The sequence below is a fragment of the Solanum verrucosum genome, unplaced genomic scaffold, assembly GCF_900185275.1.
Source record: "Solanum verrucosum unplaced genomic scaffold, falcon-dt-bn FXZP01000157.1, whole genome shotgun sequence".
NCBI lineage: Eukaryota > Viridiplantae > Streptophyta > Magnoliopsida > Solanales > Solanaceae > Solanum > Solanum verrucosum.
This window is the reverse complement of record NW_026020185.1, coordinates 1075608-1102533: the sequence shown is the minus strand read 5'-3', so window position 1 is coordinate 1102533 and position 26926 is coordinate 1075608. Positions and strand designations below refer to the sequence as shown.

Below are 26926 nucleotides of genomic sequence, written 5' to 3'. Positions count from 1 at the left end.
GCCTTTCATCTTGATGTTTATGCTTTGCTTGATCCTGGTGCTATATTTTTTTTTAGACGCCTATTGGTGAATCTATTATGGCTAAGAGAGTCTATAGAAGTTGTCCCATTTCCTTATCCTATGGAGTCACTCATGTTGATATTTAGAGCTTGATATGTTAGATTTCGATGTTATTCTTGGTATGGATTGGTCCCATTCTTCTTATGTTTCTATTGAATGCAGGATGCGAGTAGTCAAGTTTCAACTTCCTAACGATCCTGTCCTAAAGTGAAAAGGGGGAAATTCTATGCCTAAGGGTCAGTTTGTTTCTTGTCTTAAATCTAGAAAAATGATTTCTAAGGGTTGCATACATCATCTTGTTCATGTCAGGGATAAGGATTCTGAAACCCCTATTCTTGAGTCGGTCCCCATTGTAAATGAGTTTCCAGAGGTCCTGGTGTTCCTTCAGAAAGAAAATAGACTTTGGTATTGACCTTCTCCCAGATATAAAACCTATCTCTACTCCTCCTTACCGTATGGATCCCGCAGAACTTAAGGAATTGAAAGAGCAATAGAAGGATTTTTTTAGATAAGAGTTTCATCCAACCGAATATGAGCCATGGGTGCTCCAGTTCTATTTCTTTGATCAAAAGATGGTTAACTTCCCACGTCTATTGACTACTCGCAATTGAAAAAGGTTACCATTAAGAATAAGTATCTTCTTCCAAGGAAGATGATTTGTTTTATCAACTCCAAGGAGCGATCTACTTCTCGAAGATCGACCTCTAGTCGAGTTATCACCAATTGAGGGTAAAGGAATATGACATTCTAAAAAGGGATTTTTGGACTTGGTATGGTCATTATGAGTTTTGGTAATGTAGTTTGGTTTGAATAATGCTCAAGCCGCATTTATAGATTTGATTAATAAGGGTGTTTACACAATACCTTGACATTTTTGTGATTGTATTTATCAATGACATTCTGATTTACTCAAGGATTGAAAATGAGGACAGTGATCATTTGCGTATTGTGTTTCAAGTCCTGAAGGAACAACAAGTTTTTTCAAAGTTTAGTAAATGCGAGTGTTGGTTGAGATATGTGGCTTTTCATGGTTACATTGATTCCGGTAAAGGTATTGAGATAGATTCTAAGAAGACAGATGCGGTTAAAAGTTGGCCTACACCTCTATCCCCTTTGAATATTCAAAATTTCTTGGGCAAGGTCGGTTATTATAGAAGGTTTTTTGAAGGGTTTTGTTCGATTTTCTCTCCATTGAAAGTCTTGACCCAAAAGAAAACTAAATTCTTATGGTCGGAAGAGTGTGAGTATAATTTTCAAGAGTTGAAAGATAGACTCACCTCCACTCTAGTATTGACTCTACCGGAAGGATTCGTTGAGTTTATTATTTATTGTGATGCTTCAAGGATTGGACTAGGGTGTGTCCTGATGAAAAATGGGAAATTTATTGCTTATGCTTCATGGCAACCTAAGATTCATGAAAAATAACTATCCTACCCATGATTTGGATAAAGCGGCGATTGTGCTTGCCTTGAAGATTTGAAGGCATTACTCATATGGTGTTCATGTTGATGTCTTTACCGACCACGAGAGTTTACAATATATGTTCCAGAAAATAGATCTAAGTCTTCACCAAAGAAGGTGGCTTGAGTTACTAAGGTACTACGACATGAGTGTTCTCTATCACCCTGGTAAGGCGAATGTGGTGGAGGATGCTCTTAGTCAATTATCAATGGGTAGTATTACTCATGTTGAGGAAGATAAAAAGGGGTTCGTTCATGATGTTCACACATTGGCCCGATTGGGTGTTTGGCTAGTTGGTTCTAATGAAGGTGGTATTATGGTTCAAAATCATCATTTGTGTCGGATGTGAAATACAAACAAGGTCTCGATCCGATTATGGTTGAGTTGAAGGAAACAGTGCTTAAAATGTCCATTAAGGCTTTCTCCTATGGGGGAGATGGTATAGTTCAATATTAAGGTCATTTGTGGGTTCCCAATGTTGATGACTTAATAGAGTAAATCTTATTACAAGCCCACAATTCTTGATATTCCATTCACGTTGGAGCCACAAAGATATATTGTGACTTGCGGGAAATCTATTCGTGGAATAGGATGAAGAAGGATATTACAGAAGTTGTGGCAAAGTGTCCTAACTGTCAATAAGTGAAAGTTGAGCATCAAAAGCTGGAAGGTTTGTCCAAATATATTTGCATTCCTACTTGGAAGTGGGATGATTTGAATGTAGATTTATAGTTGGTTTACCCCACATCTGGCGACAACATGGTTCAATTTGGGTTAAAGTACATCGTATGATGAAATCGACTCATTTCATTTCTGTCAAGGTTTCTTATTCGGTGGAGGACTGACTATCCATTATCTCTGATCATGGTACCCAATTCACTTCTCAATTTTGGAAAATCTTTCCAAAAGGGCCTTGGTACTCGTGTTAAGCTTAGTACGAAGTTTCATCCTTAAATTGATAGGCAAACTGAGCATACTATCCAAACTTGGGAAGATATGTTGAGAGCTTGTGTGATTGACTTCAAGGGTAATGAGATAATCATTTACTTTTGATTGAGTTTTCTTACAACAATAGCTATAATTCAAGAATTGATAAGGCTCCATATGAGGCTATTTATGGTAGGAGGTGTAGATCTCCTATAGGTTGGTTTGAAGTTGGTGAGATTACTTTGATAGGTACCGAATTAGTACATAAGGCTGTGGAGAAAGTTTGACTTATTTAGAGAAATGTTGAAAGTGGCTAAAAGTCGACAACAGTCTTATGCCGATGTTAGAAGGAGAGACCTTGAAATTAAGGTAGATGATTGGGCCCATATAAAATTTTGCCGTGTACTGGTAAGTTTGCTTATGAACTTGATTTTCCTATGACTTAGCATCGGTGCATCCGGTTTTCCATGTCTCTTTGTTGAAGCAATGTCTTGGTGATCCAGCATTTATTGGATCGCTGTAGAGTCTTGGTATAAAAGAGAATCTTTCTTATGAAGAGGTTCTGGTTGAGATATTGGACCGAAAATTTAAGAAGTTGAGAAATAAGAAAGTTGCATTTGTTATATATTGGAGTCGTACTCTGACCCGGCCCTACCCTATTCTGTCGTTCTTTGTACAAGTCGTAGATAAGTCTTGTAAGTGAATCCCAGACTTAGTGAAATTTGAAAGCCTTAGTTTAGGTTATACTGTTGGTATCTACGATCCGCAGAAGGACCTACTTACCGTAGATTGTTTCTGTCAAAATTTTGCCAAATTAAGGGCCTCTGATCATTTCTACGGTTTATAAAGACCTACGGACCGCAGGTCAAAATCAGAGTAATGGGTCAACATTTATTTTCAAGGCCTTTTGATCTTTTTCCTTATCATTTTAAATCAAAACAACGTCATTTTGACTTTTAACCTAAGCCTTATAAAAACGTTTTAAGCCCCAATTTACCCATTTTCAACTAATTTTCCTAAATTCCCTAAACTTAACAAAATTCACTCTCCACGCTCTATCAAGTCTAAAGAGAAAGAAGAAGAGCTAGGGTTCATCCAAGTTTGCAATCCTCTATTGTTTTTGGGCTTCTAGAATCAAGGTATGTGTGTATTCACCCATGTAGTCCTTTCCTCCATGAGGTCTTCAAGGATATCAATTTCCCAACTCAATTTCTAAAAGATCAAATTAGGGTTTCAATTCAATAAATGTGGGTTTCATCCAATTATGATTGATTAACTCTTCTAATGCATTATTTGATGTGAATCTATGTTATTTAGTTAAATTGCATTTACCTATGCGTAAATTATGCTTTTCAACTATGATCCTATGATGAAACCATGAACTATGAATTTTAAACTTTCAAGATATGCTTGGATTTTATGAAATAGTTATAAATAATTTGGGGGTGCTTTGGAAGGAAAGTATCAAGGCTATTGTAAAAGAATTTCTTACTTACTATAATGATCATGATTGTGAAAGGCATTTCTCACATATGAATTCACATTAGTAAAAGGTTTTCTCCTCTATGTTGAATTATATTTAAGGATTTATTGTATGTTTGATCTAAAATTATATTTGCCTTTTATCTATTTCGTTGGGATTTAGACTTGGCACCAAGAGAACTTTGAGTTGGGATTTTACCTTGGCAAGTAGATTCACCTTCTTTCGGTTTGAGGGATATACAAAATTCCATGATATTGCTCACATGATATAATTTTCGGTTAAAGCTAATATCTCACCAAATGATTATATTTTCTTCAAAGCATTTCTTATGTCCTTAACGTTAATGTACTTGACTATATTTTAATGATTTTCATGTCATATCTTCTTTAAAGATTTTGAATGTTTCAATATGATCATGCCTACTCATTTTCTTAGTCTTTTATGCTATCATGCCTTTGTTTATGCATATTGCCTCATACTTAGTACATTTCATGTACTAATGCATACTTGTGGCTACATTATATCATGAATGTAGGACCCGACGTTCCTACCTCACACACTCGTGGCTAGACATTTATTGGGTGCTTCAAGTGATTGGTGAGTCTTTATGTTATGAGGACTGAGACACTTTATAGTTTTATGTCATTTTGTTTCCAAACTTTGTATGTGATGTATGGGTTATGTCCCAATCACTTTCCGTATGATGTATCATATGGCTTTGAGACTTTTGCTTTTGTCAAGCTCTTTCGATGTATAAAATGCTATCTTTTAAAGTCTTACTTCTATTATCTTGTATGATGTATGCTAAGCGGCTTGTAGGGCCTCTCAGGGTTCTATATGCTATGTTACATCTAGGGTGTACTTTGGGTCGTGATAGTTAAGTAGTCAGTTAGGCCAAGGTTTTGCTTGGGGACCAACAGTGGTTCTCGAGTGTTGGTCATGTCCAGTGTGTAGGCTTGGGGTGTGACAAACTTGGTATTAGGTCACAGAGTTCAAGTGTCCTAGGGTGTCTATGAAGTTGTGTTAGTAGGATCTTATTTATGGTTGTGAGGGCCCAACTTCCATAAATGAGGGACTACATATATTCAAGAAAAGTTTCCATTCTTTCATACTCTAAATCATTTAATAAAAATGTGTCATAAGGAACTTTTTTCAAATTTTTCTGTTCAGAGATCAATTCAACTACCCTCATACTCAAGATAGTTGAAAAGCAAAGCCTAGATCCCTATCGATGAGTTACTCTATGCAAAAGTCTTGAGAAAGTCATGGGACTATCGAGGGGCTTGAGAGAAGCTCATGAGTGAGCTTAAGTGTTTAGATTCAAAATAATGCACTCTTATTCATATAAATCATGCATTCGAGCTAAAAGTGAAATGTACTCTCCAATTCTTTTCTTTAAAAATATTGTTTCAAATGATATCCTTTAAGAGGTGACTGTGTTTTAGAATGTGTGGGTAGTATTTCCACCTGGAAGCTAATGTGATTTGAGATATTATGAGCCAGTAGTAGAAGAAGTGCCCAGAGTTAGAAGAATACATGCAGAGGTATATTAATCTAAGAAAGGGAGATAGTGAGGGAATAAATTATGTTGTTGCAGTCACACACCGAATAAGTTATTAATGAAGAGTTTTCCCGTAAGGGTAGACTAAGAAGTGAAGTGTTTGTCTAGATTTCATGATATAAGGTAGAGTAATTGTTACTAGATAGAATGAGTTAGAGTATGCTTTAACCACAAGGGAGTTTATGTCGATGTACCATTGTGTTAGTGATGACTAAGCATATGTGTTGAATAGAAGAGAAGAGTAGTCATAAGGTTATAGATCTAGCCAAAGATAATGATTTTTAATAGAGAGCCCCATGATATTCAGAGGGTTATAGAACTAATTAGACAATGATGTTTAGTGAATGGGTAAATACTACTTAAGTTGTGAAATGGGATGTGATGGTAAACTATAAGTATGTAGATTGAGAGATAAAGATGGACTACTTGTTATGAGGTCTTACTGGGTGAATGTTTCTTAATTTTATCTATTAGTCGTAAGTTAGTATAATATGTGAGCTATTATATTTATATATGTGTTTAATACTAGACACTACGCTTGAGTCTAAGACGAGTGTCGTGATAACATCGATGACAACATAAGGGTGATTATGTTAGTTTTAAGATCTGATCGAGTACGTTTGACATAAATTAGGTGAGGATTTAAGGTGTTACTTTTTGATAAATGTGAGTGATGTAAATGTGGTATTATGACTCTTAGATGATAGCAATGAAGTATGGCTAAGTCATTAGATGAGCAGGAGCATTAAAAGGTCTACCCGAGATCATATGTAGTCAAACGAGGTTCTAACTAAATTTATGATTTTTTCATGTGTGCCTAGATAGTAAAGTTGAGCTGTCAATGTGGGGTAGGGTGATGTAAGCATTATTTATTACCTTTAAGAGTTTGGTCGAGGGGATAATAAATAGTCAATGCGGGTAACGATTTTAGAAAGAATTCTATAGAAGCAGGAAGAGGTTAAGAAGCATCTAAGAAAGAGGTCTTAGAAGGAATCTTAATACCTCCATATGGAGAGTTCAGTAGTCATGGATTAGCCTTTCATTAGTATTAGAGTAGATTGAAAATAGAGTAGCTTATAGATAATGAAATTGATCCATAAGTTTAAAGTATCAACTTTAAGGGGGAGATGATAAGATGAGAAACCAAGTAAAATGTTGAGAATCAGATATGAATGTGTTTCGAAAGAGTTAAAGTGATATATCGATCCATTCACACTCTAGTGTATTCCTTAAAGTTCATTTGTTAGACCATCAAGTTGATGTCTCTAATATCATAATTGTGTTTATTATGCTCATACATTTTAGAAATATTCACAGCTATCCTCAATTCCCAGAATGAAGGGAAAAAACTTTCGCCAATTGATCCCAATCTTACTCCATAAAGTTAAGGATACAGCCTCATGATATGAACCTATTCATATAAGCACTCATGTCTCATAGTATGCTCAGTCTTGCGAAATAATGATTTACTTTCATTGGCTAGAAACATAATGTTATGTCATGCATATTCTTATATCAGATGTCTTGAATAAATCACACTTATGATCTTTCATCCTAAACCCTTTCAATGATGCTTTTAAGTTTTGATAGCGATAATATGGAGAGTAGTTGAGTAATGATAGAAGGTGAGGGTTGATGTTTCTTGTTGTGGTAGTTATTATGTGCTTATTCCATCTAAGGTTATAAATGTGGAGGAAGAATGAGATGAATACTTACTATGAGATATTTAAGTGAGAGCAATTAGTCGGTCGTTGGTAGTAATATGTGAAATTTCAGTTGATAGAGATGATCAGAGAATGAGAAATTCTTAGAAGGTTGATTATTAGGAGTCCATAGAGTGGTTATAATCCTAATATTAAATGTGGTGATGTTAACATGTGGATAAATCAATGATGTATTAGGTGTTTCTTGATTTGGGCTCTAAGTTGGTTGAATGCAGTTATAAGGAGAAGTATTATTTGGATGAGATTCCCTATAGAGGTATAGAACCTCAATCTTGTGGTTTAGATTAGTATAACTATCTCATGTTTAGCCCCTTGTGATTTAGATATTAGTCTTGAACACAATAAGAGAAAATAATTTGACTTAGATATTTTTAGGAATACTCGTATACTCTAGTGGGAGCTATGAGTTGCTGCTAATGAAGTGTAGTAATAAGAAAGGAGAGCATAGTTGAGAAGTTTTTCAAAGCTTAAAAGCTAGTAGTCGTATCACTCAAGGCAGAGTATTCATGTTCTTACTTCGTGCCCGAATACTCTTGTTTCATGTCATGGCTTGTAATCTTGAAATCTTATGTGATCTTCCTGCCAAGCGTGCTTGAGTCTAGTTTCAAAACTCTCAGAATGAATTACTTCCAAATATGATAGTAGAGAAGTTCAGAAGTCAAAAAGATAGTAAGAGTAACTATTTTCCTTTCCATTCTCAGTTTAACAATCATTCAAGGACAACTGATCCTAAGGGGGAGAAATTGTAACACCCCCCAAAAATATCTAAGTTAAGACCCGAACTATTTTTTACTTATGTATAAGGTCATGTCGGGTGATTCTTAAATTTTTCATATGTGTAAAGGTCAATTATTTATTTTGGGAATGATTTGGATATGAATTAAGGTCACAGGAACCTTTAGCACAAAGTTGAGTTGAAAGATTTCTTACAAATAAAGTTTCAATTTAAGATTTTCCTTGGGTCAAATTCAAACGACCATATCTTTCGGCATATAAAGAATTAGGTGGCCCATGACCTATCAAATTAAAGGTCTATGAGTCTTTTTTCCAACTCCACCATGGTTGCTTCATTTTGAGTTCAGAGTAAGAAGTTATGCCCATTTTAGTGAAGCCTTGTTAGGCAAATCAAAGTTTCATGGATGACCTGACGAACGGTGAAGTTTTTCACTAATCGTGTAGCCCTAAAAGGTTTGTGAAGCCTTTCTTTTAAGACACTCCGTTAGTTTTTAAGTTTGGGTCATTTTGGTCTTTCCCCTATGTCGTTTTAACCCTTATATTAAGCCTAAACCAAGTAGTTTTACGCCTAGTTAAGAGCTTAGAAGGTGTTAATCAATTCTTTTTCTATTCATTTAAGTCATTAGAGCAAGGTTCCAAGCGGAGAAAATCTATGGTTTTGAGCGATGTTCGTGCTTCACCAATTTCGCCAAGAACTTTGTTCTCAGGTAAATAAGGCTACCATAGGGTTGGACTAGTTCTTCCTCACTCCCTACATCTACTTTCAAATCAGTAAAAGAGTAATATAGAATTTTATCCTTAGATTTGAGTATTCTTCAGATGAGTTGATGTTGAGTTTTGAGTTCTTGAGTTCCTGAGTCTTTTTTAAATTCTATTCCTAATTAGTAAATTGCTATATGTTATGCATTGAGATTCTTGAGTTTATTCGTTCATGTCTATATTTCAGCATGAAACCTATTAATTAAGTTTTCTTGAGATGAGTAAGATCAGTGAGTTCTAAGTTCTTGGGTTCTGAGTATTGAGTTTTTCTATATTATTCTTGAGATCCTTGATTTGAGTTGTTCATGTCTATATTTCAGCATGAAATCTATTTTGAGTTATAAATTTTGAAAAATCTTTTAAAGCCAACATTTTGTTTTAAACTAAGGTTTTGAGAAAGTAGAGAGGAGTTCGAGAAAGCATTTTACCCAAGATTTGAGCAAGAGTATAAGGAACTAAGTATTTCTCAAATGTTTCATTTTTACATGAAGAAAGACAGTAATATTTGGAGAAAGGAAATAAAGTTTTCAGAAGATTGAGCATAGAGTAGTTAGCCCTTAAAGAGGCCTCTTTGGGTAATTATCTCAACCCAGAGAAAGTGTTTTTACATTGAGTAAAGAGAAACCTTGTTTTCTAAATGAGAAATGAGTTGAGAGATATTTCCGAGCATTTACTTCTCTTAAAGAGGATAGTTTGAGCAATTATCTCAAATAAGAGACAATATGTTTTATACATTTGAGCATGAGTATATACCATTGAGAGTATACTGATCACCGATATGGAGATGAGTTCAGACAACTCAAAATCCTTATAAATAATGTCTTGCCAACATGGGTACATGATCATAATTTTTAGATGAATCCTTATTTCTTAGTGGGTCCACTTTGTTCGAGGTTCTATATCCCGGTACGATAAAGGACAGTTCTGGCAATATGAGCGAGACGATGTATCATCATGTAGCTCATAATGATGGTTCTCGATTAGAGAATCTACCAAATATAGTTAAAGTGTATTTTAATTTGTCACTTATTATGCTGAGTTCAGAGATGAGTAAGAATTTTGTAAAACTTTAAATGATTTAACTCATTTATTTCTTTACCTTTAGCTTGAGTATTTCTTTTATCTATTGCAATCCTTTCATTCAGTTATTTCGCTTCGGCTATCGTACATTCAAATGTACTGAGTTTACTCAACAATGTAGATATAGGTAATAAGGATTATCAATAGGCTCTTCGTTGAGATCACTCTACAATCCTGCTAGCTTTTGCTGAGCCTCCTTGCATTTGTCTCGACATCTTTTTTTAATAGTAGAGGCTTCATAGATAGACAGAGTGGAGGTGTCTCTCAGTATTTACTCTCTTTGATATGTTTTTCAAACTATAAGTATTGTTATTGAGTATTTTCCAGACTTTATGAGATGAGTATTTGAGTTTAACTGATTTAAATCTATTTTGAGCTTATCATTGCTTGAGTAAGTTTTCCTCTAAGTAGTCAGCCAAGACTAAGGGATCACTTGGGGATGAGCAATGATCCTTGAGTGTTGGCCACGTCCAGGGAGTAGGCGTCGGGCGTGACAACACTTTCTAAATAAAATAACAAATTAAAATGAATACAAGTGCTTCACTATGACAATGCGGGGAAAGTATTTTATGTATGTGTGAATACTCCGAATATAGAATTCTTTGATTATATATTGTAATTATTTAAACTAGTTTAGAAAATTATGAAGTTAGTGTTTAGTGTTTTACCCATCGATGATACTGATGAAATAACTTTTTAGATTTCGGAGTCAAAGATATTAAATGAGATCATATCATTGTAATAGGAATATATTTATTGAGTAAAAAGAAATTAATTCATCATCAAACTAATAAAAGTATTCAAATATCATTTACGATTTATCATATTTGAAATCTATAAATATGTAGAAGAAGCAAAACTTTTATGTGCAGTTCTCTCTTTGTTCGACTGAAATCCGTAGGTTTGTTCTATTTTTCTTTTCCTTTTTTTCCTTTTTAGGTTTCACTGAATAAAATTTATTCAATCTAGTGTTGTTTGACTTTGATTTTTTTCTCTCTATAGAAATAATACTATTTGAAGTTTTGAATATTGTGTGTAACATTAGTTACGATGTGTAAAGAAATCAAATATGCTTTCATGTTCCTGTATATAAAAAAAATTGATACGTTCTTATGATTTTTTTTTTAAAAATTATGTGTGGAGTGGAAGAGTTTTTATTTTTAATTTGTGTTTGTTCGGGTAAACAAACCTTAATCTTGATCTAATCAAGTTTGTGTGTGCTAAAATATGAGATTGTAGAGGGGGGGATTAATTCTGGAGAGTTCAAAATGTTCCCTCATCTTAAACTTTAAAATTGTGAGTTTTTTGTATTAAAAAAAAGATTGTGAGTTTAGTTATCAAGGGAGCAAAAAGGGCAGGAGCTTTTAGGATGGATAAAATATTCATAGGTTGTTTCATCTATATGAATCTTACTTAAGATTTTCATTCAATTATAATTATTTCTCTACTAGCTTTTTGATAACTTTTTTGAGTTAGAAATTAAATATAAATAAAGAAAGCAACTATTATGTACTAAAGCTTTGACTTATTTTTTTATAGATTAAGTCATTAAATGACTAGTTAAATATATACCAATGCTTCTTAATTTCTACATAGATATGTGTAGTCCAATACAAAGTTAATGGGTGCCCGAGCATTAAGTAATTAATTCTTAAAAACAAATACATTTATCGATATACGAGCTCTAAACCATTTAAATTCAAACTTGTATTATTCAGTGTTGCCTCTTCTCTATTAGTTGCTTACTTTATAGTATGATAACACATCAAATATATAGTCTATTAAATAAATAATGTCTTTTTTTCCCTTTTAAATAAGACAAGAATGAGAGAAAATAAACTTTTGGTTGTTTCATCTACATGAATCTTACTTAAGATTTTTATTCAGGTATAATTATTTCTCTACTAGCTTTTTGATAACTATACCAATCAATACTTATTAAAGATTTACCTACAATATTATAAAGTAATTTTGTAAAAAAAAATTATACCGTCATAACATCCGTGTTTAAAGGTTTTAAAACATCTTCCATGCATCCTTTCATGATTTCCTATGCTACTTCTATAATTTTTTGTATCACCTAAATTGGATATATATGTTATTATACATCATGGATTGTCAAATCATGATGAGGAAAGTTGTGACGAACCATTTTCTCAGGTCATGATGGCACCTACTACATTCCACCAATAGGTTAGCATAATCCTTAGCCCGGAGCCATAAAAAATGAGCTATCAAGCGGAAGCCAACAATAAAAAAAAAAGCAAAAAGCTTATATCAATTGAAGAAAGGATAATCAATAGAAAAAAATATATGAATCATCCCAAGTCCTGGCATCAGTCAATGGTTGAGCATCTAATCCAAAATAAGAGTACAAGGTTTCTACAAATACAAGATAAGCATACTATCTCTAAAGACAACATAAAGACTAAGCCTACCAAAAAATAGATGGAAACTGACAACTCCGAACGCTAGGATCTCTCCTAAGTCTCAGAAACTCTAAGTTGCTCCGCACTACTCCAAATCAACGGCGATATCTCAAACTAAGATCTGCAGGGGGCAGAAATGTAGTATGATTACCAAAAATAATACACAGTAGGCAACGACCGACTGAGATAAAAAGATAAAAAAAATCATAAACATCAAGTAATAAGGAATACATAACCAAAGTAACTAAACAAGAATTACTAAAATAGATGGGAAAGAATGAATAGAAATAGGAAACAAGGGGTAAGAAGTCGAGTCAAGATCACACCTGGATCGCATGCCAACAATCTTATCGCAAGAAACTAAGATGCCAAGTCAACTACCCAATGTAAGGAGGACCCACAACCACAATTCTAAAGTCAAAACCTGTTGGGATATATACTATTAACCATATGTTAAGATGTAATATTTATTATAGAATAAATATTTATTTAGTTTTAATAGATCATAGATTCGTTTATAGTGTCTGTTTACTTATATAGTAGATAGTTTAGTGTATAGGGTATATGATTATACACATAGGATTAAATCATCGGTTCTTATAAGTATATATTTTTTTGTTCACAATCTAAGATGGTAATTGGACATGCCATCGGTATGATTGTAGCACAAGATTATATATAATTTATCTTGGTTATGGGAACAGTATAGTTCCAACTTCTTGTGCTAGCGCATTTTGTATATATTGAACGGGATCGAGTAGAGATAGTTGCTTTAGAAAGACTGACAAAAAAATATTCTCTAAACTGTTAAATGTACTTATATTCTTAATCCTGATATAACTATTATGATTTGTATATATTAATTATCGTTTTGATTTATTAAAATGTGAGATTATGAGATGGGTCAATATGACTTGTAGATTGGATGATAATAATATATATTGGTGAAATAATACGTTAGTTGATGGAATCCATGTATCAATATAGAGATTGATGATTTGCCTTTGTGAGAAGCTTATAAGTTTTCATCATGTCAAACCTCGCAAGTGGATTTATGAATCTGACACATTAAATAAGTTAAGAAGTTCTCTTAAGGAAATGAATCATTTAATTAAATTTGTCTGTAATTTAATTTATTGGTTAGTCTGTGTAATCTTAACATGGAGAATAACATTAAGTGTTTAATGGATAATTTTGAAATATAAATAGAGAAGTGTAATTAGGAGTTTCTAGTGGAATTGTTTGTAATTTATTCTGGTAAGAATAATTCAAATTAATTATTTGGAATTAATTCAATAATAGGAAGCCTCAATAATTAATTTTGTGGTCTCTGCAATGCCCATATATTACTAGAACTCAGAATCATATTCTCTAGTTAAAAAGGAGAAATAAGCGTTATTTTCTGGTTCAGGAAAAAGAGGCATGATTTTTTTCTTCTCCTCTACTAGGCTAAGTTAGAGCTTGACGTTAGGATTAGGGCCTTGAAAATGAATCCATGTACCTTATAATTTCATGTTTTAGATTTAAAATGTCAAGGCCTAAACCCCAAGGACCAGCCATGGGTCCTTGAGGAAAAGGCCTAGAAGGCTACCTAGGTAGTGACCCACGAGGGCACCTACGCCCCGTAGGTCCACCAACGCCCCATAGGTGGGGATCGTGGATCAAGACCCCCAAAACCAAGCTGCAGATCAGTCACCACGAACCTATAGGACGCTACGTGAGTCCACTCACAGAACGTGGGTCCTGGGTCGTAGGTGACACCTGAAACTGGCTTTTGGCAGTTAAGGTTAAGGGCCTTTTTGTAATTTTCTTTTTATTTAATGGTTAAGTGGTGTCGTTTTAGGCCTATTTTAAACAACTATATAAGTATTTTTCTCAACTAAAATAATCCATCTAAGATCATGATTCATAAATCCCAAATCAAATCAAAACCTCTCCCAAATCTTCTCTCTAGAAACCCCAAGAAGAAGAAGAAGAAGATCCGACTAGGGCTTGAAGAAGGAAGCTTTCTCACACGATTTTTGTGGATTTCTTCATCTAAGGTATGATAGCCTTTGATTCATGGTTAGCTTTCATCCATGAAGTCCTCAAACTCTCAATTTCAAAGTAGAAAAGTCTCCAAAAACCTAGGGTTTTCATTCCAAGTCATGGGTTCTTTCTAAAAACGTTTTCAATGATTTAATTATCTTATATTATGATTGAATTGTTGTTTTATGATAAAATCTCCCATGAATCCATGAATTCCCCATAACCCTATTATGACTTGTGATTTGGGTGAATTGTAGTAACTATGAAATTGTACTTGTAGTAGTTTAGTTAATTGAATTGTGTCACCATCTATATCTAATGTAGTAATTCTAGATTGATTGGTTGAATGTGATCTATAATCCTTGGAGGGAAAAACATGGGAATTAGCTATGTGTATGAGACTTGTGTGTATACAATTAGATTGCTTTGAAAGTAAAGTGACTACATTATAATCTAATTGTTGTGTTGATTTGATGATTATTCTCATGTACACACTTAGGTATGAATATCATACAATGTGAAAGGTTTGTCACATATAGTGATTCTAAGGGTTGAAGACTAGTCTCCCCTAATGAATCTAGGAGCTTTAGCATGAGTTTGTTGGATTGAGTGTCAAGACATTCTTCCATAATTATCAATTTAAGGCAAGACTTAATATAAACTCAATGGGAATTATGCTTAGCACTGAGTGGATAGTGATATGATATGGATGCCCTCGCGATAGTAGAGATCGGGTTTCTAGGAACAATCTCTTGGGAGTGAAGCCCTTACGTTAGTAGAGGTCGGGTTTTCTAGTAGCAATCCCCTTATCCCATAAACTATGTGCCCTCATAGGTCTTTTAGCTAGTGGATCCATCTAAGCTAATAGATGAGTTATACCTTAGGCAAGTAGGACAACATCTTTTCGGTGTGGGGTAGACATTGTATTCCATGATTAAGCTCTCATGGTCTATGTCTGTTAAAGCTAATCCCACTATGATAATATGCACTAGAATTTGAGTTATGAACTATAGTTACTTAATAAGCTTTCCTTAGTGTGTATAGAAATATGGGATCTTATTCATACATTGTACTAGGATGCTTTGAGGGTACTTATGGATTGTGTCCATTGTGATGTGATGATCAATATGTTGAATATGCTTGTATCTTATGCTTTTACAGTAATTTTCATAATGAACTCTAAACTTGGTAAAGTGCATACATTTCAAATAAAATGTCCATTTTAGCATGATTTCAAGGATATTTATGCATGACTATCATACTTAGTGCATATTTGTACTAACCCGTATTTCTTCTACATTTTTCTACAAAGTGTAGGTTTCGGCGTTTGAGGTGATCTTCCTTCTTGTTCAAAGCTTGGATTGATTATTCTCCAAAGCTTGTGATGAGTCCTCATGGATCCGAGGACGGGTGCTATCTTGTTGTTCTCTTCCTCTAATTGTATAAAACTTTTCAGATTTCTATTGTAAGGGTTGCGACCCTATTTTTGAGACTTCGATTGTAATAGATGGCTAAATGAGACTATGTCTAGACTTCCACTTTGCTTTTATGAAAATTTAAGACTTGAAAAATGTGTTTTTACTCTTTATTGTTCTTTACTTAGGTGATGATATGCTAAGTGGCTTACATAGCGCCTTTAGGGGTGTTATGTGTCATGTTACGTCTAGGGGGTACCCTTCGATCGTGACAATAGGAAAGAACAAAATATAGTCAAACAATAACCTTCCCGAACCCCATAAGCCCGGAAGATACAAACGACAAACATAATCGAACTGGTCCTCATAAACCAGAAGGTACAAACAACTATATTGGTGATAAGAAATACATGTGAATTCAGGGTGAGCAACAGAACAATCACTAACCATCCAAAACTCTAACCAGAGGTACACAACCTCGAACCGCAAAGCATCAGGTTCGGATTGGGAAACGGCCTTGAACCATCAACATCAGCCTCGGACTGGAAATAATGGCCTCAAACTTGAAGAAACGACCTCGAACCATGAATTACCAATAATGGGCCCGCCTACCCAGTCAGTACACTCCTAGGGGAACTAGCAAGACCAAAAGCATGCATGAAAGGGCATCGACACACTGATTATTTAAGTAAAAACTGAGTAAATCCTCAATGCCTCTAATATCTCAAGTATAAAAAGCATCACCTCCCTGACGCGTCGAATCTCAAAAATCAGTAAGTAAAGTGATCCAGGTGGTACAATTCGCTTTAAAAATAATTTAGAATAAAAACTAAATAAAACAGTATCTTATCATGAATGATAAATATGCCAATGCATGGGCTGGGATTGTACTACAAAATCTGTGAAAATGCTCAAACAATGCAATGCATGACATCACCAGCATTCAAACAAGGCAAAAATAAATCAAATAATTATACCGCCGATGGAACCACACTACCAAGGCAGAGAGTACTAACTTGGAATCCAATAGTTCATCACCTACGATCTCGAGCCCAACAGTATAATTTTAAGCTCAATAAGGATACAAGATGCCCATCGCTAATCAACAAGCAAAGGGATCAAGAAAGATTTCAAATGAATAAAAGGGGAGCAAACTCAAGGGATGACGCTCTACCCCAAGCACACCGCTCCAGTCCTAGACTGAGCACAGGTGGGACCAACCCATGTCTATGACGAGCCACTAGGGTCACAAGCATCATTGCAAAGAGACCACAAAAACAAGACCTAATGGGAGCAAACTATAACTACGAGGCGATAAAACACAACCTAAAACACCTAATGTCCAGTCTAGTCCAAGGCAACCACGACTCACTTCTAAAGAGGATACGAAAGATCATCTACACCACAAGCGATGCCACAACCTAAACTAAAGATTATAATACCTACAATAAGCCCAAGGCTCCTACAGCATTAAGAAAGGATGGAATAACAAGATAAAAAAACTAAATACCCAGAAAATACCATCCGAAATTACATGAAATCTATACTAGGCATTATCTAAAAAGTTTAATCAAGAAAATAGACCGAAGCCTACCTCAAAGCTGAAACTAAACCGCTCCAAATCTACCACACATGAGCTATCCACATCCGAAATGCCACAGTCCACATCCATATATCAAATTATCTATCACATCATCATTATAGACGCTTTGACACTAAAATCACAACAATTGAAAATGGGCCCAAAATGGAGTCAAAATGGGAATGTGGGACCCACAACAGGAATTCTGAAATTCACTCTGTCAAAAGGTTCTAAATAGCCCAAGGAGCTTGTGCCTCGAAAATAGGCACAATCTAAGCTTCAAAATGGTCTAAACAGTCCATGCAATAATACACTAGAAAAATACCATTAAAGGACTTGGGCATCCCCTTCCGAAAAGAAATTACCTATATACGCCGACTTCCACGTTCCTACATGTAGCCTTACTAGTTTCAGACGTAACGCAACTTGAATCACCGAAAACAGAGCTTCTAACTTGAGATATCGAAGTTTTAAAATGAGGGCTTAATATGACACTTTGCTATTTAAATAGCAGCGATTTTGGTCTCTAAAAGCTATATCTGGTCGCTAAAAGACTAAATTCTTACCACTAAAGGCCTGGCACTATCAACACCAGATTTTTCAATTTTTCAAAGTCTCTGAACGGACCCTTGAAATTTGTTCGGGGTCCGTTAAAGATAAAATAGATATGCTATCCCATTAAATTCAACATTCCGAATTCAATGGAACCATCGAAACTTACATTCGAGGTCAATTTTCAGAAAAGTGGGTCCCACACTCAAGTTTTATTTTGAGCTTAAAATCACAAGAAGGCTCAAAATGAAATTGAAATCCTAGGGAACCACAGAAGGGGTCATTCTAGACCAAACTCGACATTTCAGAGCTAACCGCACTGAAGAATTCTCACAAGAGTAAGTTTACCAAGAATGTTGACAAGTCAACCCTCACCTTAAACTTCAAATTTAAAATGCCTAACGGCACAAACTCGCACTTGAATTATCGGGGTCCAAGCCAACCATGCCCCTAGCCTAAAATGGTCCTTCCAGAGCTGATAAAACCATCAGAATTTTATTCTAAGGCTGTCTACCTGAACTTTTGACTAAAGTCAAACGTTCACGTATCAAAGGCTCCAAAATACAAAAACTTGCGCAAATCAAAATGAACAACCCGACGACTAAATCGTTAGTCCCAGCAAGTGTCCCTACATGAAAGCTCTTACTGCTGAAAAGATCAGAAATTGAAGAAAATGACCTAAAGGGTCATTATAAATAAAAGTAGCATGATCAGAGTCAAAGAGTATCTTAAAGCATCTGACTTCATAGAAGAAGATCCCATGGCAGTTCGAAAGATAATGTTGCAAGGTTTTGTAAACTCTGTAAATGAACATCTTTTCATGAAGCTTAAGCTAGCTCGCTGTCCTTCACTTGTAGAGGTGAATGTTATGTCATCTTGTTCTTCATTTTAGATTTTATGAAGTTTCCTCAAGCTTTACTACATGTCAATATAGAACTTAAATAGTTAAGATTTCTATTCTAGCACCTACATTATCATCTTGTTAATTATTTTGTCGATGAATATTTGTTCCAATCAAATTTATTGCTAAATGTTAATATAGAACCATCCACACTATGTGCTAGGATACTGAGTATATTAATTATTATTGCTTAGAGATGATAATGGGACTGTGCCGTGTGGATTGAGCTTTAATTTAGCCCGTAATAATTTCAAGGCACCCCACATAACAAGTTTTTGTGCTATTAACCCTCCCCGCTTTATGTTTTCAACCCTTTTGTTACCTTGCTAATATAGATTCAATTTCATAACTTTTATAAATGTTGGCTTTATATTACTTTAGCAAATAGTTCAATGCTACTCTAAAACAAAGAAAATATATAAAAAATTTGATTAAGAACAACCCACAAACTTTTGTTAATTTGAATTGTTGGGATCTTCAGTTAAGAAAATCCCTCCAAAAATTGGTGTATACCATTAATTGCAGCGTGCACAAGATATTATTTAGTAAAAGGCGAAAGAATAGTTAGCTATGTGCTCACCGCGTGGCTGCGTGATTTTCCTTGACTAACATGCACGAGCTCCTTATATACTAGCTTTTTGCTTTCTCACTCACATTACGATGTGGTACTCTTATCAACCACACTTACATGTGTACCTTTGTTGGGCCCAATACTTTTGTTTGAGGGTTCATTGGCCATTTACTTAGAGAAGCTAGCTTATTCGCAACTTGATTAGCTTCTCTAAAACAGTGTCTAAGGATAGTTCTAGTTACAATCGCGCTAATATTCTTGATGGTTTCTTTGATCCTCCAAGGAGTATCCCAATTGTTAAATACAAAATTAAACCAATTGAGTCATGATCATATTTTAGTCATTGTCTAAAAACCAATTGAGTCATGATCATATTTTAGTCATTGTCTAAAAACCAATTGAGGCCAAATAAGAAAGAAATTTGCTTCAGCTTCAATTCCTATTTTTTCGGTCTAGAGGAATAGAATAGGTCATGAGGAGTTAGCCCTCATCATTTCTAATTACGTCTCCATCCTCAATGGTTTCCAAAAAACAACCATCACTAAGCAAAGGCGAATCCATGATTTGAGATTTATGGGTTTTTAATTTAGAACAACAATCTCAAATTAATATATAATATTGCCCCCGTCTCATATTAGTTGATCATTATACTAAAAATAGTTGTCTCGTATTAGTTGTCCACCTTACTAAATCAAGAAAGCATTAATTAATATTTTTTTCTATATTACCCTTGCAATTAATTATTTTTGAAAATTTTCACATTTGTTTTTGTAAAATTCTTCGATTGAAATAGTGGTCCAAATGCTTAAATTCCACTTTATTTAAATGCTAGGATCTCATTATGCAATTTTTTTTATTAAACGTCTCCTTTAGTATATCAAGGGATATATATATATATACTGCTAATCCTTCAAGTTCCAACCCTAGGATTGTTTCTAACTTGCTTCGTTTGCTCCACTCCATTGTGGTGGGTGTTTCGATCGATTTTCAAATCAAGTTTAAAAATATTCATAACTTCGGCGAAAATTTATTTTATTTTAAATTAATAGAATCACTACTTAATTTTTGGGAAATTATTAAATCATTTTAAAAAAGACGATTTTGGTAAAAAAAAAATGTAATTTAGATTTAGAGTAGGATGAGGATTCATTGTTGGGAAAATATATTTGTTGTTGGTCAGCATTTTAATATTAATATTTTGTATTTTAATTTGCTAATACTTTGGAGTCATAGTATTCAGTGGCGGATCCAGGATTTAGAGTTCGTGGGTGTCAAATAGACTTATCGATTAAATTAATTTTATATTTGATTAAATTATTCGTCTTTTCGATATATATCATAAATCAATCAATAAAATATAAATAATAAGATATTACAAATCCACACTCCACACTAAAAGCATGAAGTTAACAAATTTAAAACTTTCAATAATATTACTAATATTATAAATATTCATCATTCATTTACAATTGTCCTCGACGAGTTTTCATATTCTGAAAATGATCGATAATAACATCATTACTAACATTTATAAATACATCACGCTCTATGTAATACACTAGACAATCATTTAAATATTGATTACCAATACTATTCCGCAATTAATTTTTTTTGTGCTTCATTGACAAAAATGCTCTCTCCACAGTTGTCGTAGCAACAGGTAAAATCAAAATCAACTTTACAAGTAAATAAACAAGTGAAAAGTCAAAGGAGTAATAATGTAATTAATTTAATTTAAGTCAATAACAATTATTAATAAAATAAAATAATGTGCCAGTTGTTTTTCCTTAAAAAAAAGGTGCTTGGAGCCTTTTTTTTTTCTTAAAAAATGTCTACAGCAAATTTCTCAAAAAAATAGGCACAAATGGGATTCAAACCCGCAACATCAACCTTCTAAAGTTGCCTTCCTACCGTGGCACCACATGCTAGTTTTGTTCTCTGAGTGGCACGCTTTATATTTATATAAATATTATATATATATATATATATATATATATATATATATATATATATATATACCTATGTATATATAGAGTTTCCGTCGAAGTTCGGGGGTGGCGTGGCACCCCTACACCCCTTCATAGATCCGCCCCGGATAGTATTGCCTTTGCTGTAAGTTATCCGTTGGTTGACTTCTCATATATGTTACAGAAGTTGGGTGTAATGGCAATTACTTTGCCGTTGGAACATTAAGTTTGAGCATTACTCCGTTTTGGAGTTACTGCATCTCATTCTTGGTTGCATGCCACCAACGGTTGGCTTTTACTATTCAGCCAGGAGAGGTTTCATTGTCCATTAAAACTTTTGTAACCTCTCATATATGATTCATTCTTTATTCCCCATTATACATTGTAACCTATGTAACTCCTAAGACCATTATCTTCACTATTTACTACCTCATTATCTTCCTATTTATTCTTAGGAAGACTTCTTCTACTATAAATAGTGGTGGTCTTCATTTGGTTAGTCACACACAATACATAAGATAAGATATAGAGAGGAAAAAAGTTAGTCTAAAAAGAGAGTTCTTATTAGTTGAAGGGATGTGTTTTTTTTGTAGAGCTTTGAACTCAACTCTTGTCCAGAGTTGTTGAATTATATTTTATGATTAGGTTGTTGTATCCTGGAGGGGACAAGTCAAGAAAACTACTGCTGGACCGATGAAAACATTTGTTGCAGTGAGCTTGAATCTCCTTAAAGAGAGCGAGATATCCGCGCCTCAGCCTTGAAGAGATTTTATTTCTTCATTTTATTTTCAATTGTAATCTTGTAATTTTGTTACCTTGTAAGATTTTCACTAACAAAATTAAGGAGAATCATGATGGCTACAATTGAAAAAACCGCGGATGTCAAGATGGGAGACCTTAACAAGTCATTTCGGTTCAATGATAACCATTTCAAAAGATGGAAGGATAAAGTATTTTTCTACTTAAGTCTTCTCAATGTTTCTTATGTGTTAACTAAGAAGAATCCTAATAAAGTTGATGACACCTTCATGGATGATGATGAACTTCTTTCTCATAATGAGAAAGTGGAAAAGTACGATGGTGAAGAGGAAAGGGGCCAAGATGCACTTTTACAAAAAGAAGAGAGCAGCATCACAACGAAGGTAAATTTAATTACTTCAAACAATGCGACTCTTGAAACTCACAAAAATACTTCTTTGAAGCCTAAGAAGAAAAAATTTAAGAAAATAATAGTAGACCTCCCAAGAAAAATAATGGTGAAAATAACCAAGCACAAAATCAACAAGTTCAAGATAAGAGATTGTGCTTTGTTTGTGGCAAGAGTGGGCATATTGCTCGATTTTGCAGATTCCAGAAATGTGGTCCTAACCCTCAGGCAAACGTTACTGAAGAACCTTTTGTGGCAGTGATTACCGACATAAACATGGTTGAAAGTATTGATGGATGGTGGGCTAATTCTGGTGCAAATCGTTATGTCTGTTTATGACAAAGATTGGTTTAAAAAATATACTCATTTTGAGGAGCCCAAAACCATCATGCTTGGTGATTCTCACAAAACTCAAGTGCTTGGAATGGGAGATGTCGAATTGTGTTTTACTTCTGGAAGGGTATTAACTTTGAAAGATGTACTCTATACTCCTTGCATGAGAAAAAAATTGATGTCTAGTTTTCTTCTTAATAAAGGAGGCTTTAAACAAATTATTGAATCTGATTAATATATAATTGTGAAGAAGGATATTTTTGTGGGAAAGAGGTATGCTTGTGATGGGATGTTCAAATTGAATGTAGAAGTGAATAAAGCTTCTACTTCTGTTTATATGTTTTCTTGTACTAATTTTTGGCATGCTCGTTTGAGTCATATTAATGATCGTTATGTTGGAATCATGAGTAATTTAGGATTAATCCCAATAGTTAAAAAGAATTTTGAAAAAATGTGAGGCTTGTAGTAAAGCCAAAATCACTAAAAGGCCTCATTTTCAAGTTGAAAGAAAAATTGATTTGTTAGAATTAGTTCATACTGATATTTGTGAGATTGGTGGAATTTTAACTCGTGGAGGTAATAGATATTTTATCACTTTCATTGATGTTTTTTCTAAGTTTACATATGTTTACTTGATGAAAAATAAAAGTGATGCTTCTGAAAATTTCAAAACTTATCTCCATGAGGTTGAAAATCAGTTTGGAAGAAAAATAAAAAGAATTAGAAGTGGTAGAGGCTGTGAATATGAGTCAAATGAGTTTAATTCTTTTGTTAGATCATTGGAAATAATTCATGAAACTACTCCTCCCTATTCTCCTTCATCTAATGGTGTAGCGGAATGAAAAATAGAACTTTGATTGAATTGACTAATGCCATGCTTATTGAGTCACATGCACCTTTAAATTTTTGGAGTAAAGCTATTTTAACTGCTTGTTATGTGTTGTATCGTGTGCCTCATAAAAAGTCAAAACTGACACCTTTTGAATTGTGGAAATTAGGTTACAAGCCAAGTTTGGGATATCTAAGAGTTTGGGGTTGTCTAGCCTTTGTGAGGCTAATGGATCCCAAGATTACAAAATCTGGTAAGAAAGTTACTACTTGTGCTTTTCTTGGTTATACTTCAAATAGTAGAGCCTATAGATTTTTTAATCTTGAAGATAATATTGTGATAGAATCAGGTGATGCTATTTTTCATGAAAATAACTTTTCTTTAGATTCTAAAAATAGTGGGGGTCAAAGGATTGACCAAAATATTTTGTCACTACCTAGTTCTTCTACTTCTACTTTGAAAAATAAAGAAGTCAATGATTTTGAGTTAAGAAGTAAAAGAGCTAGAGTAGAAAAAGATTTTGGTCCTGATTTTATGTGTTTAATGTTGGAGATGACCCTCTAACTTTAAAAGAAGCTTTATCTTCACATGACTCCATCTTTTGGAAAGAGGTTGTAAATGATGAAATGAAATCACAAATTTCTAATAAAACTTGGAAGTTAGTTGATTTACCACCGGGTTGTAAAACAATTGGTTGCAAATGGGTCTTAAGAAAAAAGTTGAAACCGGATGGATCTATTGATAAATATAAGGCTAGACTAGTTGCAAAAGGTTTTAAACAACTAGAAGGCCTAGAATTTTTTGATACTTTTTCTCCTGTAACTAGAAATACATCTATAAGACTTTTAATTGCTATAGCTACAATTTTTTATTTGCAAATTCATCAAATGGATGTAAAAACAACTTTTTTAAATGGAGATCTAAATGAGGAAATTTATATGGAACAACCCGAGTCTTTTGTTGAAGTAGGCCAAGAAAGCAAAGTATGTAAACTTACTAAATCTCTATATGCTTGAAACAGGCACCAAAGCAATGGCATGAAAAGTTTGATTCCTGCATGATTGGAAATGGTTTTAAAACAAATGAGTGTGATAAGTGCATATATCACAAGTCTTGGAATAATTCACATGTGATTATTTGTCTATATGTTGATGATTTATTGATTTTTGGCTCTAACATGAGTGTTATTGATGAAGCTAAAAATATTCTTAGAAGCCATTTTGATATGAAAGATCTTGGTGAGGTAAATTTTATTCTTGGAATAAAACTAACAAGAACATGAGATGGAATTTTCCCTAACGGAAAATTTTGAAAAAATAGAACTTTCTTGATTGCAAGCATGTTGCTACTCCTTTTGATTCAAGTGTTCACTTATTTCCTATTGAAAGTGAAGATGATGTAATAAATCAAAAAGGAATATGCTAGCATAAACAAAAGTTTGAGCTATGTGACTGATTGCTAGGCCTGATATTGCATATGCAGTAGGAGTACTTGACAGGTTTACAAGCAAGCTAGATAATGAACATTGACATGCTATAACAAGAGTTGTGAAATTTTAATTAGAGAAAAAAATTGTGGTTTGTTCTATAAAAAATATCATGATGTACTTGAAGGCTTTTGTGATGTAGATTGGAACACCTTATCAGGTGATTCATGTTCTAACACTGGTTATGTCTTTACTTTAGGTGGTGGTGCTATTTGTTGGAGATAAAAAAAGCAAACTATATTTGCTAACTCTACCATGGAGGCTGAACTAATTGTTTTAACTTCAACTAGTGAGGAAGCAAATTGGTTAAGAGATTTATTCTTTCAAATACCTTATTTTGAAAATTCATTTCTCCTATTTTAATTCATTGTGATACCACTGCTGCAATTGGTCGAGTTCAAAACCACTATTACAACGGTAAATCCAGACCTATAAGGAGGAAACACAGTAATGTAAGATCGTATTTGACAAGTGGTACCATTAATGTTGATTATGTCAAATCTTGTGATAATCTTGCAGATCCTCTTACTAAGGCCTTAACAAGAGAAAAGGTCTGGAGCACATCGAGGGGGATGGGATTGAAGACTACAAATCTTTGAGTCATATATGAGGAAACCCAACCTAGGGACTAGAGATCCTATAACCAGGTTCAAAGGGAAAAACTAATCATATGATGACTTGTTGTGAAAAAAAATGCACTATTTTTATTCCCTTCCTTTGATGTGAGGGTATTGTTTTCTGTAGTGATTTGTGAAGGTTGAGTAGATAAAACTCTTAATGAATATCTGTAGCCTTTATGGGTGGAGTGTTAAGCTTACAGGAGCACTCTCAACAGATTTCACCTATATGATATGTGGAAGTAAGTCGCTTCCTATGAGAATTGGACATATTCTCAAATGTACTCATGAAATCGGGATAGCACAAGGCCATAACGTGTTGGCTTTAAAGCTCATGTCAACACCTTGATTATTTTGTGTGGACAGTGATATTTTATTTCCCTCAAGCAGTCATAGTTCAAGTCTGAGACCACTACGACCCTGGAATAAAAGTTATTGTTTCACCAAGTAGAGGTTCAATGCAAAGCACACCTTCATTATGCATAGTAGTCTTCCTTCAACTGATATACTCTTTTGTCAAATATTAAAAAGAGTGGGGGATTGTTGGTTAGAATTTTAATATTAATATTTTGTATGTTAATTTGCTAATACTTTGGAGTCATAGTATTGCCTTCGCTGTAAGTTATCCGTTGGTTGACTTCTCATATATGTTACAGAAGTTGGGTGTAATTGGCAATTACTTTGCCGTTGGAACATTAAGTTTGAGCAATACTCCATTTTGGAGTTACTGCATATGTGTACTCATTCTTTGTTGCATGTCACCAACGGTTGGCTTTGACTATTCAGCCAAGAGAGGTTTCATTGTCCATTAAAACTTTTGTAACCTCTCATATATGATTCATTATTTATTCCCCATTATACCTTGTAACCTATGTAACTCTTAAGGCCATTATCTTCACTATTTACTATTCCATTATCTTCCTACTTATTCTTAGGAATACTTCTTCTACTATAAATAGTAATGGTCTTCATTTGGTTAGTCACACACAATACATAAGAAAAGATATAGAGAGGAAAAAAGTTAGTCTAAAAAGAGCGTTCTTATTAGTTGAAAGGAGGTGTTCTTTTTGTGGAGTTTTGAACTAAACTCTTATCCAGAGTTGTTGAGTTATATTTTGTGATTAGGTTGTTGTATCCTGGAGGGGACAAGTCAAGAGGACTACTGCTGAACCAGTGAAAACATTTGCTGCAGTGGGCTTGAATCTCCTTAAAGAGAGCGAGATATTCGCACCTCAGCCTTGAAGATATTTTATTTCTTCATTTTATTTTCAATTGTAAT

At 34.0% G+C, this 26926-nt stretch overlaps 1 protein-coding gene and 1 non-coding gene across 2 annotated transcripts in view; one reads left to right on the top strand and one right to left on the bottom strand.

Annotated features, from left to right (window-relative positions):
* LOC125829366 (E3 ubiquitin ligase BIG BROTHER-related) overlaps positions 1-26926 on the top strand; it is an 882037-nt gene that overhangs the window by 294462 nt on the left and 560649 nt on the right. The gene's annotated exons all lie outside the window — the stretch shown is intronic.
* LOC125829369 (U5 spliceosomal RNA) lies at positions 19170-19286 on the bottom strand. Its single transcript, XR_007443088.1, has one exon. It is a non-coding gene; the product is annotated as a U5 spliceosomal RNA (small nuclear RNA).